Below are 14845 nucleotides of genomic sequence, written 5' to 3' on the forward strand. Positions count from 1 at the left end.
TGATTTACAGGACACAATCGCCGCGGGTGTACTTTCGACCCAGATCGAAACTTTGAAATTTCCATCCCGAGGGGAATAACAACGACAATTCCTTCCCGTGTTGCACGCACGCGAGACGACGATTAATTACGCGAGTAATTAAGCGCGCCGTGTCCAGGAATTACGGGCATTATTCGGTTTGTCAATTAGCGCCGATGGGGCTGGTGCACGTGTGCACCACCGACGATACCCGGGAAAACCGCACGGAAGTTTTTTTTTCGCGCCGTTGGCATCCGCAAAAAACACACGCGATTTTTGCGGTTTGAATGGCCGCTGATAACCCCGGGGGGAAAAAATTTCTCGCCCTATCGAGTGTTACGGTACTCCCATGGACCTTGGTTCTGTGGTTATTAAAAGTGGAGCACCATGAGAGCAAATATATTTACAGAAAGAAAAGAGCGCAGCATCGTGATAAGAATCCTACGCATTTTAAATTCGCAGTACCAAAATTAGACAAATTGGAATTTTTCTTCGATTAGAAGTCATTTATCGTCGATAACGATCCCAGAAAAGAATAGTATCTCGGTACGTGGTTTCCAGATTCTTTCCCTCGTTAAAAGTCCTGTTCCCTCCGTAATTGTAACTCGAACACAATTTTACTACCAAGAATTGGTACACCTCTTTTATAAAAGCCACTGCATTTTATACACGCCTGTATCACCCTTCGATCACAAAGGGCACAGAAAAATATTTCGAATAAAATTTCTATCGTTTCCGGAGACTTGTAAATTAGTAGGAAACAATGGCCAGAGTGAAAAGTACTAATTACAACCCCGCAGGAACTCGATTTAAATTGGCAGACGAGACGAGGTGTACACACGCGAATTTGATTCTCATCCATTTCGTTCGATTCGCGTCGGGATCTGTAATTTTCGCGCTTCGAATCGATATACGACGTCACGTGACGACACACGTCGTTCAGTTATTAGAATCGCGACACGTTTCTTGCGTATCGCGTGCAACGCCCGTGACCGCGTCTTCGTTTTTCGGTTCGGCGATGTGAAGTCGCACAGACGCGTTGAAACCGTGGCAAAAACGGTACGGTTCACGGTGCAAAAAGTTTTTCACGAAACTCGACGCGGACTCGCTCATCCCCGGATCAAAGAGTCCGCTCGAGCGAGTAGCAGTGATACGCCAGAACAGATTCGCCCTTAAACGAGACGCTCGATTAAAGGGGTAATTAAACTGACCGGCGAGAAGCTCACTCGGTAACCGGAGACCTGTTAACGATCCAACCCCCGTGGTGTTAGTCAGGCTCGCGCCATCTTTTTTTTTATACTCTCTCCCTCTCTCTCTCTTTCGCAAAATGATTACGCGGCCTTGGGAAAAGTATCGCAGGAGCAAAAACGCGTCGACGTGACGCGCCACGGAGATTTATTACGATGTACCCTTCTTGCGTTATCGCCCCGCCAACGCTTCTCCCCTCCTCGTTACGATTAATTAACGCCCCTCCCCCTCTCCTCCTCCACGGACAATAAAGCGATGCGCGATGAATCGTATTTGGACCAGTAATTAATTATCCCGTCCGTGCGTGCGGGAAACACGCGGCCCGCGTCCTCCGTTAACAATTACCGTTTTGCGCCACTCGTTTACCGATTCACCGCGATTTTCCAACATGGGAAATTGCGGTGAAATTGTTTCTTTGTCCGGTACTCGTCGACGCCCCCCCCCCCCCCCCCCGTTCTGCGATATACAAAGTCACGCAAATGCTTGTGACAACCATTACCGCGAAACGCTTCCACGGGAGCTACGGTTTTGGGTGGGTTCTTCTATGGTAATTGTTTATAATTTATAGATTCCGAGTAGAGACACTTCTACCGAGTCGAAAGATGTAAGAACTACAACGAGATTATTATTCTATGAAGAGTGGATGCAGCGAGTGCTGTGAAAGGCGACACAGTAACGGGTCGCCATTAACTCCGACCTGTAATGGGACATAGAGTGGGGAAAAAGGAATGAGAATGGCTAGATGTTGATAATTCACAAATTCGTTGAAAAATTTGGTTAGAAGGAGTGCTGGTTGATCACAGTTTTTATCCAAGTGAAAGTTTCGAATAGTGAATAAAAGATCAACTTTTTCTGAATTCTTCTACATTCGAATATTTGATGGATATAAATTCGAGTACTCGAATGTTTAAATACCATTTGAATACTTGAATGTTCAAATATTCCAATGCTCGAATACTCGAGTACTTGAATGTCCGAATATCTGAATGCTCGGATACTATTCGAATACTTGAATGTCCCAATATCCAAATGTTCGACTACTATTCGAATACTTGAATGTCCGAATATCCAAATGTTCGAATACTATTCGAATACTTGAATGTCCGAATATTCGAATGTTCGGGTACTATTTGAATACTTGAATGTCCGAATATTCGAATGTTCGAATACTATTTGAATTCTTGAATGTTCGAATACTATTTGAATTCTTGAATGTTCGAATACTATTTGAATTCTTGAATGTCCGAATATTCGAATGTTCGGGTACTATTTGAATACTTGTTAGTCCGAATATTCGAATGTTCGAATACTATTTGAATGCCTGAATGTCCGAATATCTGAATGCTTATACACTATTCAAATTCTTGAATGTCCGAATATCCGAATGTTCGTATACTTGAATGTCCAAATATTCGAATGTTCGGGTACTATTTGAATACTTGAATGTCCGAATATTCGAATATTCGAATACTATTGGAATTCTTGAATGTTCGAATACTATTTGAATTCTTGAATGTCCGAATATTCGAATGTTCGGGTACTATTTGAATACTTGTTAGTCCGAATATTCGAATGTTCGAATACTATTTGAATGCCTGAATGTCCGAATATCTGAATGCTTATACACTATTCAAATTCTTGAATGTCCGAATATCCGAATGTTCGTATACTTGAATGTCCAAATATTCGAATGTTCGGGTACTATTTGAATACTTGAATGTCCGAATATTCGAATATTCGAATACTATTGGAATTCTTGAATGTTCGAATACTATTTGAATTCTTGAATGTCCGAATATTCGAATGTTCGGGTACTATTTGAATACTTGAATGTCCGAATATTCGAATGTTCGAATACTATTTGAATGCCTGAATGTCCGAATATCTGAATGCTTATACACTATTCAAATTCTTGAATGTCCGAATATCCGAATGTTCGTATACTTGAATGTCCAAATATTCGAATGTTCGGGTACTATTTGAATACTTGAATGTCCGAATATTCGAATATTCGAATACTATTGGAATTCTTGAATGTTCGAATACTATTTGAATTCTTGAATGTCCGAATATTCGAATGTTCGGGTACTATTTGAATACTTGAATGTCCGAATATTCGAATGTTCGAATACTATTTGAATTCTTGAATATTCGAATACTATTTGAATTCTTGAATGTCCGAATATTCGAATGTTCGAGTACTATTTGAATACTCTACTAGTACTATTCAAATACTATTTGAATATTTGAACAATCAGATAGTACTCGAATACCATTTAAATTCGATCACTATTCCATTACTCGAATACTTAAATAGTATTCGACTTCTCAAATATTTGAATAGCCACAAAACATTGAATTCCTTGAATAATCCCAGACACATTTTGCTTAAAGGAGTCTCGGAGAATGATCGAATATAATCGAGTAGGATATTGAGACAGTGACGTGCAGCCTGCGACCAGGTGTAATTTATTACAGTGAAGGACAGAACTAACCGCTAAGGACTCGGTTCGTGTCCAGTAGACGGCTAGCACGAAATTGAAACTCACGATGCATGATGTTATGTAAATGGAACATAGTGCAAAGTTCCCCCCCCGGTTAAATTGCTCGTTAACGTTAGTTTTTCTCCGCCATCGATTTTGTATCTTTGACGTGTTCTTCGACCGCAGCGTCCACGCTGGAAGCCGCGGCAGGGGTATAATAAAGGGGGAGAAGACGTGAAACAGAGAGGTAATTACAGAGAAAAGATGCGAAAAGAGGGTTGGTTAATGAGAAAAACCGTGAAAGAGGAGGTTAATAGGGGGAAACGACGTGAAAGAGAGAGGTAATACAGGACAAAGACGCGAAGCATTGGAGTAACAAAGGGAGCGGACGTGAAAGGGAGAGATAATACAGAGGAAAGAACAGTGAAGAAGGGAGGTAGGAAGAAGCAGAGGGTAGAGAATGGAAGATGAACTAGCAATAGGTGGGCGATGAAAGATTCATTAAAGATATCAGACTCGTGTAATTAAGTGTAAGAACAAAAGCAGATTATACCGCTCGAGAAATATGAAGAAACTTTATCCGAATGAGTTTATCGTGTAACGAAATGCCCAATAATCCCCAGCAGAGTCGATTTGCATTGTATATACATTTATTTCTCTTTCGTCTCTTGTACGTATTCGATCGAGTATCGCAGCGACAGAGACAAAGTGGAGGACACGAAGTGCTAGAAAGAAAGGGATTAAAAATAACAAACTAGTATCACGATAGCTGTCGAAATCTGTTGAGCCTTCGAAGCGTGAAACGTCACACGGACAGGCCACAGCTCGTCGATCCTAATCCCTCACTGATTTAACCTCGGTTTTGCCGCGTGCCAGCCTCCATAAACAATGAGCACTATCCCCTGGAACAGCGGCAGCTTTTATTGTTAAGCGGCTGTGTCACGTTGACGTACGGGTTCCAATCAGTGGTGCAAACACATCCCTGACACACGGTATAAGAAAATTGTTACGAAAAGTCCATCGATCCATTTAACAGGATCATCGAATCACGAGTTACGGCGGAAATATCTTTAAGCGAGGCGTCTCGCTGTTTCACCGAGGTATCGCGACTGTTACTATTCTGAGATATTCGAGGCTCTCGTGTGCCGGGGCTTCTTACAGTTGACAGTGCTTGAAGTTCCCGAGCATAAGCCGTGTCCTTTGGGGAAAGCTGTTCCGACGTTTCGCCAGCATTGCAGTTAGCTTCATCAGTGGGTCAGATGACACACCGACGGAGTTGCAACGTTGGCGAAATATCTTATGTTTGGAAGCCTCGAGCTTCCATCCACTAGGGTATCTTCACGGTGGATTAAGAGGTAACAACGATCGTATCTTTATAATGTGCAATCGTGCCGAGGAAAAACGTAAACTTTATACTCTGGGTTCTATTTATACTAAAATAATCTGACTAAAATAATCCTCTCGTGTTCGAAGACGACAAGACCACAAGTGTACAGTTATAAAAATAAATACAAACCGACATATAAATCCTAACGAGCGAATCGGGAACCAAAAATAAAAGGCCAGGAATTAAATATTTCAAGAAATTTGTAAATACGAAGAAATCCTAGAATTAAACTTGAGGTGGGACGATTTGGATAATATTCGAATTATATTCGAGTACTATTTGTGTTCTATTCCCCAAATATTTGAGTACTATTCGAATAATATTCTCCGAATATTCAAATACTATTCGAATAATATTCTCCGAATATTCAAATACTATTCGAATAATATTCTCTGAATACTCAAATACTATTCGAACAATATTCCCGGAATATTCGAATACTATTCGAACAATATTCGCCGATTACTTGAATACCATTCGAATAATATTCCCGGAATATTTAAAAACTATTCGAACGGTATTTGCCGAATACTTGAATACTATTGTACGAACATTCGAATATAGGAAAATCCGAAAAGTAGATAATACTTACTCTCGTTGAATCGTATTCCCCAAATATTTGAGTACTATTCGAATAATATTCTCCGAATATTCAAATACTCTTCGAATAATATTCTCTGAATATTCGAATACTATTTGAATACTATTCCCCGAATGTTCGAATACTATTCGAATACAACCACGAGTGTACAAAGCTATTGGAAACACACGAACTATTTTTCTCTCTCAAATCTAAGATGTCAAATATTCTAGATCAACGTCTTGTAGATCGAGACCAAGAAGACCCACAGGGTCAGAACACGTTCTCTAATATATATTCCCCCATCGCGTTTAATGTCGACCATTCGCCATCTGTCCACGTCGTTCACTGTTCCGGTACGACTTTATCCATTTCCTACCCCGTGATTCCAGACATCTTAGAATCGCTTGCTCGTCGAATTCTGTTCAACAATTATGTCTCCAGAAGCGTCATCGAGTTCACATTCGATCGGGTCGAGGCGGAGTTAAATTCTAATCGAATTCGAAACGACGTCGTTCCCTCTGAGCTCGGGGATACCCGTCAGAAACGTCGTCCGAGCGGCGTATATCCGCATAATTACGTAATGTCATCCGTTTCGCGATGGTACGAAAACGAGACGGGGGGCCTGGCTTGAAAGCAGCCTCAGACCTGGCCGACCTTTTCGTCTCGGTCTTCCGCCCCGACGGTTCTTGCTCGTTCGAGCATGAAGAACAACCCCCACGCCCGCGGCGGAAAGTCCGAAGGAAACAGATTCGAAAGTCGTCCAGCGGCTGCGAGTCCCCCGAAGCCGCGGTTCTTGTTTGGAAATGGAGCGTCTGCCGCTTTTTATAATCAGGTTACGGCCCGAGAGCTTTTCCCAGCAACGATCGATGACCGTTCGCACTTTGCCAACGTTTTCGTCGGGAATGGTCGAACGATCGCTTCGAAGTGCGTGAGACAGTACGACAGGTTTTCTGCGATCCTCGATGGAGATTAGATTGGTACGATTCAACTGGAGTAAGTGTTATCCACTTTTCGAATTTTCCTGTATTCGAATGTTCGAACAATAGTATTCAAGTATCCGGGGAATATTGTGCGAATAGTATTCGAACATTCGGGGAATATTATTCGAGTGGTATTCGAATATTCCGGGAATATTATTCGAATAGTATTTGAATATTCGGAGAATATTATTCAAACAGTACTCAAATATTTAGAAAATGCGATTCAACTAGAGTAAGTATTATCTACTTTTCGAATTTTCCTGTATTTGAATGTTCGAATAATAATATTCAAGTATTCAGTGAATATTGTTCGAATAGTATTCGAACATTCGGGGAATATTATTCGAGTAGTATTCAAATACTTGGAGAACATTATTCGAATGGTATTCGAATATTTCGGAAATATTGTTCGAATAGTACTTGAATATTTGGAGAATATTATTTGAATAGTATTTTTCTGTATTCGAATGTTGGAACAATTGTATTTAAGTATTCGGCGAATATTGTCCGAATAGTATTCGAACATTCGGGAATATTATTCAAATAGTATTTGAATATTCAGAGGATATTATTCGAATAGTATTTGAATACTCGGAGAATATTATTCAAACAGTACTCAAATATTTGGGGAATAGAATGCAAATAGTACTCGAATATAATTCGAATATTATTCAAATCGTCCCAACTCAAGTTTAATTGTAGGATTTTTTTATATTTACAAATTTCTTGAAATATTTAATTCCTGGCCTTTTATTTTTGGTTCCCGATTCGCTCGTTAGGATTTATATGTCGGTTTGTATTTATTTTTATAACTCGTAACATTTTAAAAGAGTGTCGTAAAAGAATTTTGACATCGTGAGATTTACTACGGGGAAGTTGTTCTTGATTGATTTTTATGTTTCACAATCTTTATTTTTTCCCGTTTCAATTTCGTCGTATTTTATATTCGAAGTTTAGACAAATAACAATGTCACTGTAGTTTTTATTTCTTTGACACGGTTTATTTCTTTCTGCATTTTAATTAATAAATTTTTGCTTCTCCGTTCGATATTCCTGTCGGCTATATTTTTATTTGCATACATTCTGCCCGTGTACAGTTCAGAGTGTCCGAAATTCTTTAGCATCACCTGTTTTTATAGTTAGCGCAAATCGTATATTTTCAGGGAAAACTCAGAACGTTTAACGCATAAAGTGTGCAACGTTCGGACATTAAGCTACTTCAATTAAAAAACCGCGCCACCGAATAAAAACAGAAATAAAATCAAAATGAGAAATAACAGTTTCCGCATAAACAAACGATATAATATGCACGGAGTTTCGTGGACTTAGTAAAAATAAATATTGCGGAAAATCCTTTATAATCTTCCCATTGGTAATTCCCCGTCACCTTGCTTCATAAATTCGGTAGTTAACCTCTTATTTATAACGCGGTAATAAAAATATCCGCACGCTCTCTATTTCAATTCTCTAAAATTGTATTTTAAATTCTCACAATTGTACAAAACACACTCTGTGTAGTCAAATTGGTACCAATTCGAAATATTGATTATATTACCTACAGAAATATAGAAATTGAAATCAATTCGAAACATTGACAATATCCGTGATTTGTAGTAAATCGAAAATCGTATCATACTCTCTATCGCGTTATCACAGAAGCGACCAAAGATTGAATTTTCCATAGTTGGACGAATTGTTCCTTTTTTCGTCTTCAATCCAAGCTCGAGACCAGGATTCGACGTTTCACAGTGCCAGGAAACGAAACTGTGGTCGAATTTCTGGTCTTGTAAACGACAAAAACCGTTGCAATTATGCGCGGTTTACGCGTGGCACCGATAATAAAAACGGAGATTCGGGCAGTAAAAAAGTGAATAAATGTGCCGCATCGAGATTGGTCGTTTGTTTGGCGACGTTCGCGCTGATTTTCCCACGCGTGTTGTTGTGTGTTCTTTTTTTATTTTTCAATCGGAGCGAGACCCCGGAGAGCTCATCTAACGAGTCACCACCTGTGATAATAATGTCGCGCGTGTCAACAATTTACTTCCCGGTACACTCGACGAGAGGCCTCGGTTTTAAGTATCGCGAAACGACTTGAGTAGGTTAGAGTTGCAGGGAGAGTCGGGTAGAACGCAACAAACCATGGCGGTTTGGTAATAAAAACAGACCACCCGTCGTGCTCGAGCAGCTGACGATCTAAGTAATGGAGTGGGGGTTATTTTGTATTCGACTAGGAAGTTTAATGACTTTCGTTATAAGGCAGTCGAGAAATTCGTGTCCTATGGCGTATACGTGGTCCACGCGTTCGAGAAACAGCGTCGAGAGTATTTATCATACTTGGTCTTAAGCGGGTTTGGAAGCGATCTTTAAGCGAGGGTTTGTTAAAGAATAGTCGAGAGGTTCGTGTCCTATGATGTATACGTGGTCCACGCGTTCGAGAAACAGCCTCGAGTGTATTTATCATACTTGGTCTTAAGCGGGTTTGAAAACGATCTTTAAGCGAGGGTTTGTTAAAGAATAGTCGAGAGATTCGTGTCCTATGATGTACACGTGGTCCACGCGTTCGAGAAACAGCGTCGAGAGTATTTATCATACTTGGTCTTAAGCGGGTTTGGAAGCGATCTTTAAGCGAGGGTTTGTTAAAGAATAGTTGAAAAATTCGTGTCCTCTGGTGTACACGTGGTCCACGCGTTCGAGAAACAGCCTCGAGAGTACTTATTATACTTGGTCTTAAGCGGGTTTGGAAGTGATCTTTAAGCGAGGGTTTGTTAAAGGATAGTCGAGAGGTTCGATTTTTGCGACGTACAATGTTTCCTGCTTTCAAGATACAACGTTGGGAATGTGCATTTGTCTTTGAGTGAAGTGAAGTGGCAATTTATAAGCGAAGTTTCCTAAAGAATTTACCAGCACTTCTGCGATGGACGTGCCGAAGTTTTTCGCATTTAGTTACGAGAATTCGACGAAAGGAGAATCAACGAGCTCGATTTTGACGAAGTACAGTGGTTTCCGCTTTCAAGAAACAACGTAGGGAGTGCCAATTTGTTTTCAAGCCGTGTAAGTAGTAATCTTTAATTACTACTAAATTAAGAGTTTTGAAGGAGAATCTTCTAGGGGTTCGATTTTTACAAAGTAATTATTTCTATGTAATTCTCGCTTTCGAGAAACTATGTCGAGGTAGAGAATCTAGGGGTCTGATTTTTAAAAAGTAATTATTTTTATGTAATTCTCGCTTTCGAGAAACTATGTCGAGGTAGAGAATCTAGGGGTCTGATTTTTAAAAAGTAATTATTTTTATGTAATTCTCGCTTTCGAGAAACTATGTCGAGGTAGAGAATCTAGGGGTCTGATTTTTAAAAAGTAATTATTTTTATGTAATTCTCGTTTTCGAGAAACTATGTCGAGGTAAAGAATCTAGGGGTCTGATTTTTAAAAAATAATTATTTTTATGTAATTCTCGTTTTCGAGAAACTATGTCAAGGTAGAAAATCTAGGGGTCTGATTTTTACAAAGTAATTATTTTTATGTACTTCTCGCTTTCGAGAAACTAAATCAAGGAAGAGACACTATTACTTTACTACCTTAAACGAGGTAGAGTAGCGATCTTTAAACGTGGCGAAGAAGAATTGCTCTCGTTCGAGGCTACGAATCGATCGATCGTAATCCGAACAGTCGAAGGAACGATTGTGGCATTGATACAACAATAGAGTCTTAGTTTATCAAATAATATATAACTTCATTATCCAGAAGTGTTTGAGAAACACTCTCAGTATATAATGACGTTTTACGACTCGTTTGGCAGAGATTTTGCAGTCAAACCTTGGATGTATATTTTACGAGTAGAAATGTAAAAAAATATCCGTCGTAAACGTGGACACTGTAAACGTTTTATTAATAAATTGTAATAGAGAAACGATCATGAACTCGAAGGAAACGATCATAGACTCGTTCCTAATACAGTATAGGAGTAAGAATAGAGTGAAATATTCTAAATTAGTTCTGGACTCGTAAGCTGGCTCCATGTATAAGGATTTTCAAATATTTGTGTACCTTATTCTGGAATTTATTGACCGAATCGAGTTGCGATAGAATCCCTATTATCCGTGCCATACCATTATCCAGACGTTCTATTATCCGGACGCTTGTTCTTCTACATTATATTCTACTGCGGGGATACGTTCTGCATAACAGGTATAGAATCGATAAAAAGGATAATTTGGCCGATAATGATATTTTACTCGACATTGCGCGTATCCACGAATAACGAAGCTGTTTATCAATATGCTAACGAGAGAGTGAACCAATATGACTTTGAGTACGTAGACAATATCATTTCGTCCAGTTGACCTCTTTGCGGGACGAATTAATAGTTGGCAATTAACAAAAATTCGAAACTGATATTAATCCGGAATGATCGTTAAGAAATTCAATGACAAATATTCGTGCACAACTTTAGGTAATTTTATGTTACGATATTCAAACTGAGGCTCGTAAGTGTTCGATTAGTTGTTAAAAAATAATTTTACTGCTTTTTTTACCCAAAATATAGTTTACAGTAAATAAAAATAAATTTGCATTATACGAATGATTACTTTTTACAGTATTTTCAACAATAGTATAAATATAAATTGAAATACGCGACTGTCTTTCGTTTATCAAACAAAAGTGCACTTTTGGGGTATGGTTACTTTTAAGCTACCACTTTCGTAGTATCCCCGCAAAAGTTTAACCGTGTATACGTAATTCGATTGTCAAAAGTATGCAATGAGGTGATACGTTGGAAAACGCGGCGTATCATTTTCAAAATACAATTCGGACGAGGCCGACGATTCTGCGGGTAGGAAGGAAGCGGCGCGTAGCGATCTGTGAAATTCGGCCGTCTAATTTAATTCACCCCTTTCCACCCCCCCTGTGCAGTTTTTCGATCATCCGTGAACGCCCGAGGGGATTCACTGTCGCGTTGGAACAACGGCGCGGAACGTTTCGCGCGTTTTAACCGCCCTCGTTTAGCGTCGACGTTCATTCCAGCGGAGCTCCGATTGAAAATTATAGAAAGCGTTGAACGATAGCCGCGCCGCGTGTTGAAACACCCGATAAAACGACAGAGATTCGTTCGAAACGTATCCCTTTATCCACCGAATAAACATTTCGCCGCGAAATATTTTTTAACCCCATAGTGGTTCTCCGGTACCTTTCACCATTTCCTTTCGCGCTTCTCGTACAGAACGATAGACAGAAGCTTCTACGTTGCACGTACGGCAAAAGTGCACATAACACGAATTATGGGAAATGAAATTTGGAAACTTTTCCGTGGTATACGATTTTTCGATAGACTCGACGATAAACGAAATATCGACCCTCCAAGTCAGCATTCTACGAAATGCTTCCACGGATTCGGCGAAGTTCCCCTTAGTTGCAAATAATTTTTTACTTTTACAGATCAAAAGTAAATCGATTTTCTCGATAATTTACGTAACTGAATATCTCGAATTATATTTTTTAATAAAAATTTTTATTCCAGGTGTTGATTTTTACACGGTGACATTTTTCGTAATTCATTCCATCGAATCAGCTGCACGCGTTGTGAATCTGTTACGGTATCGCGAAACAAAGGAGACGGTAATGAAAGTATCGTTCGGCTATAAACATTCTCGAGGGGGGAGAGCACACTCTTCGACTACGAAACTCGTGGTTCTGACGTCGAGTTACGCGCGAAAGAAAATAAGTGAACGCGCACGGAGGGGGCCACCGCCATAAATCAAACGAACAGTAGGCGAGAATCGAAGCGAAATAAATAAGAGCATAACGGGAGTAAGTTCGCTAACCTCGGTTCGAGATCAGTTCGTTTCACGATACAATGGCGATAGCATGTCGAAAGCTCTCCGGATCTTGGCTTGACAAATGCCCCGAAGAAATAAACCTCTTCGTTTCTCGTTCTCTCTCTTTCTCTGGCTCGAACTTCCGTTCACGCATTTCCCGAGTTTCGTCGGATTCAAGTTTCTTTTGTATTTGTTTCTTCGAGCGAAGCGCAACTCGACAAAGCATGTTGACTCAACCATGTTGAATTAATTTCACAATTTATTTATCGATAACTGTACTTATACCAATAAATAAATATAATATAAAATATAAAATAAAATATGAAATAAATAAAATATAAAAAGAAAAAACACCCACTATCGACCATAAGCGAAAGAAGTTCTCTTGGAATTGTTGAAATATTGCTATACTCGAGTGTGACGTAACCGTACTTATAAATAAAATATTTAAAAAAAACTCCCACTATCGACCACAAAAAAAAGTTCTCTTGGACTTGTTGGAATATTGCTATACTCGAGTGTGACGTAATTGTACTTATAAATAAAATATTAAAAAAAAACTCCCACTATTGACCCCCCAAAAAAAGTTCTCTTGGACTTGTTGGAATATTGCTATACTCGAGTGTGACGTAACCGTACTTATAAATAAAATATTAAAAAAAAACTCTCACTATCGACCACAAAAATCAACATGTTCTCTTCGACTTGTTGAAATATTATCGCGTGATCGATTTCGTCGAATTTTTTCAGTATTCTCTCAATAAGTAGTAATCGAACATTTCGTTGAAAATAGTTGGAGGGGGTATCATAATCGATACTCTGCGTTCGCGAGCAACCGTGCGGTGAACGCCTCGGAGGCGTTCGTTGGGTACTCTTAATACACGCGACTGAAACATTTCCGCACAGGGAGAGCGTGATGGAGTCGAGCTCGCAAGAAAAGCTTGAAATTTGTTCAAATTTATTATACCGATAGTGCGCGGTATAGTACGCTTAAAATTCGATGGATCCATCAACGAGGACCAATTTGATTAACGTACTAGTGTACAATTACTTCATCAACTTGATTGCTAATTACCGAGGTAATTAATAAACAAAATTTCTACTTATAGAACCGACTAACGCCATATTTCGATCATCAATTTCAACCGTCCGGCACGTTCGTTTCGATTAATCTGTTGGTTGCGACACAATCAAATTCAGATTCACAATCAATTTGGTCTAATGAAATATTCACAAGTATTACAACTGTTCAACAAATAAGAAGTTCACTTATATCGTAATATTGTATTTTAATATAATTACGTGTTGTTTGCTGTATTATATATAGTATTTCTTTTTGTCTGTTTAGTGAATGAGTATATTAAAAGGATAATATAGGATAAGGATAATAAGGATAATAATATACTTTGGAGTGTCTAAATATAGACATTTTTTTGCAAGTAATCACCGAATGAAAAATTTCAATCGTCTCGGACAAATTTTTTTCTCACCTCAAAAAATCAACTTTTAAGAGAAAAATAAACAATCTCTACAAAATTAAACAGTCAAGTACCTTTATGCAAATTACAATTCCGTACAATTATTAGGTTGTTCGGAAAGTAATTTCGTTTTCCAAAATGGAGAATACCTAATTTAATAAAATGTTTATACACTCTAAAAAAATCGTGTTTCATTTTCACCAAAAAAAAAAAAACAAAAACAAAAACACCAAATGACTTTCCAAACAACCCAATATTTTATATTTTGTTGTTTTCTTTTAAGAAACCAAAAATTCCGTTGAACTAACAACTCCATTCAAACTACTCAGCCGTAACATTGTCAGTAGTTTGAATTTCAATCGTTCGTTTTTTTCCCAATATTCTACGTACTTGAAACAACGATAAAATTTATTCTACCCACGATAAGAATTCGATTTTTTTAAACCACGTCGTTTACCCCCTTAATTAATCGATCGATTGCCAGGGTGACGTATCCACTTAGGAACAGAGTTAGAAAAAAAATATGGAAGAAACTCTCTGTTTATTATTCACGGTTTCAGCGTCCTCCGCTTCCGGTCCCGGTCGCGGGTAGGATGGCGGCCGCGACACCGTCGACGTTAATCGAAGTTTAATTAGATGCCCAGCAAACACGTTTCGCCCCGGTGCAATTTGTAATTGATGAACTGTGAATCGACTAACCCGGCAAGGTGTTCTCCCGGTCAAGCCTGTCGTTAATGTCGCCCCCGAGAAAAACGAGATCTATCTGGATCAAGTGCTCTCACCCCGGTGATTTATTATACACGTCAATCCGTATAACTTTCGCGAAGTAACCTCGTTCGCAAAGTGCCACCCCCT

General features: G+C 39.1%; 1 protein-coding gene across 8 annotated transcripts in view; it reads left to right on the forward strand.

Moving 5' to 3' along the window:
- Positions 1–14845, forward strand: part of Mitofilin (inner membrane mitochondrial protein mitofilin) — an 80456-nt gene that overhangs the window by 35320 nt on the left and 30291 nt on the right. The gene's annotated exons all lie outside the window — the stretch shown is intronic.

The sequence above is a fragment of the Ptiloglossa arizonensis genome, chromosome 4 (assembly GCF_051014685.1).
Source record: "Ptiloglossa arizonensis isolate GNS036 chromosome 4, iyPtiAriz1_principal, whole genome shotgun sequence".
Taxonomy (NCBI): Eukaryota; Metazoa; Arthropoda; class Insecta; order Hymenoptera; family Colletidae; genus Ptiloglossa; species Ptiloglossa arizonensis.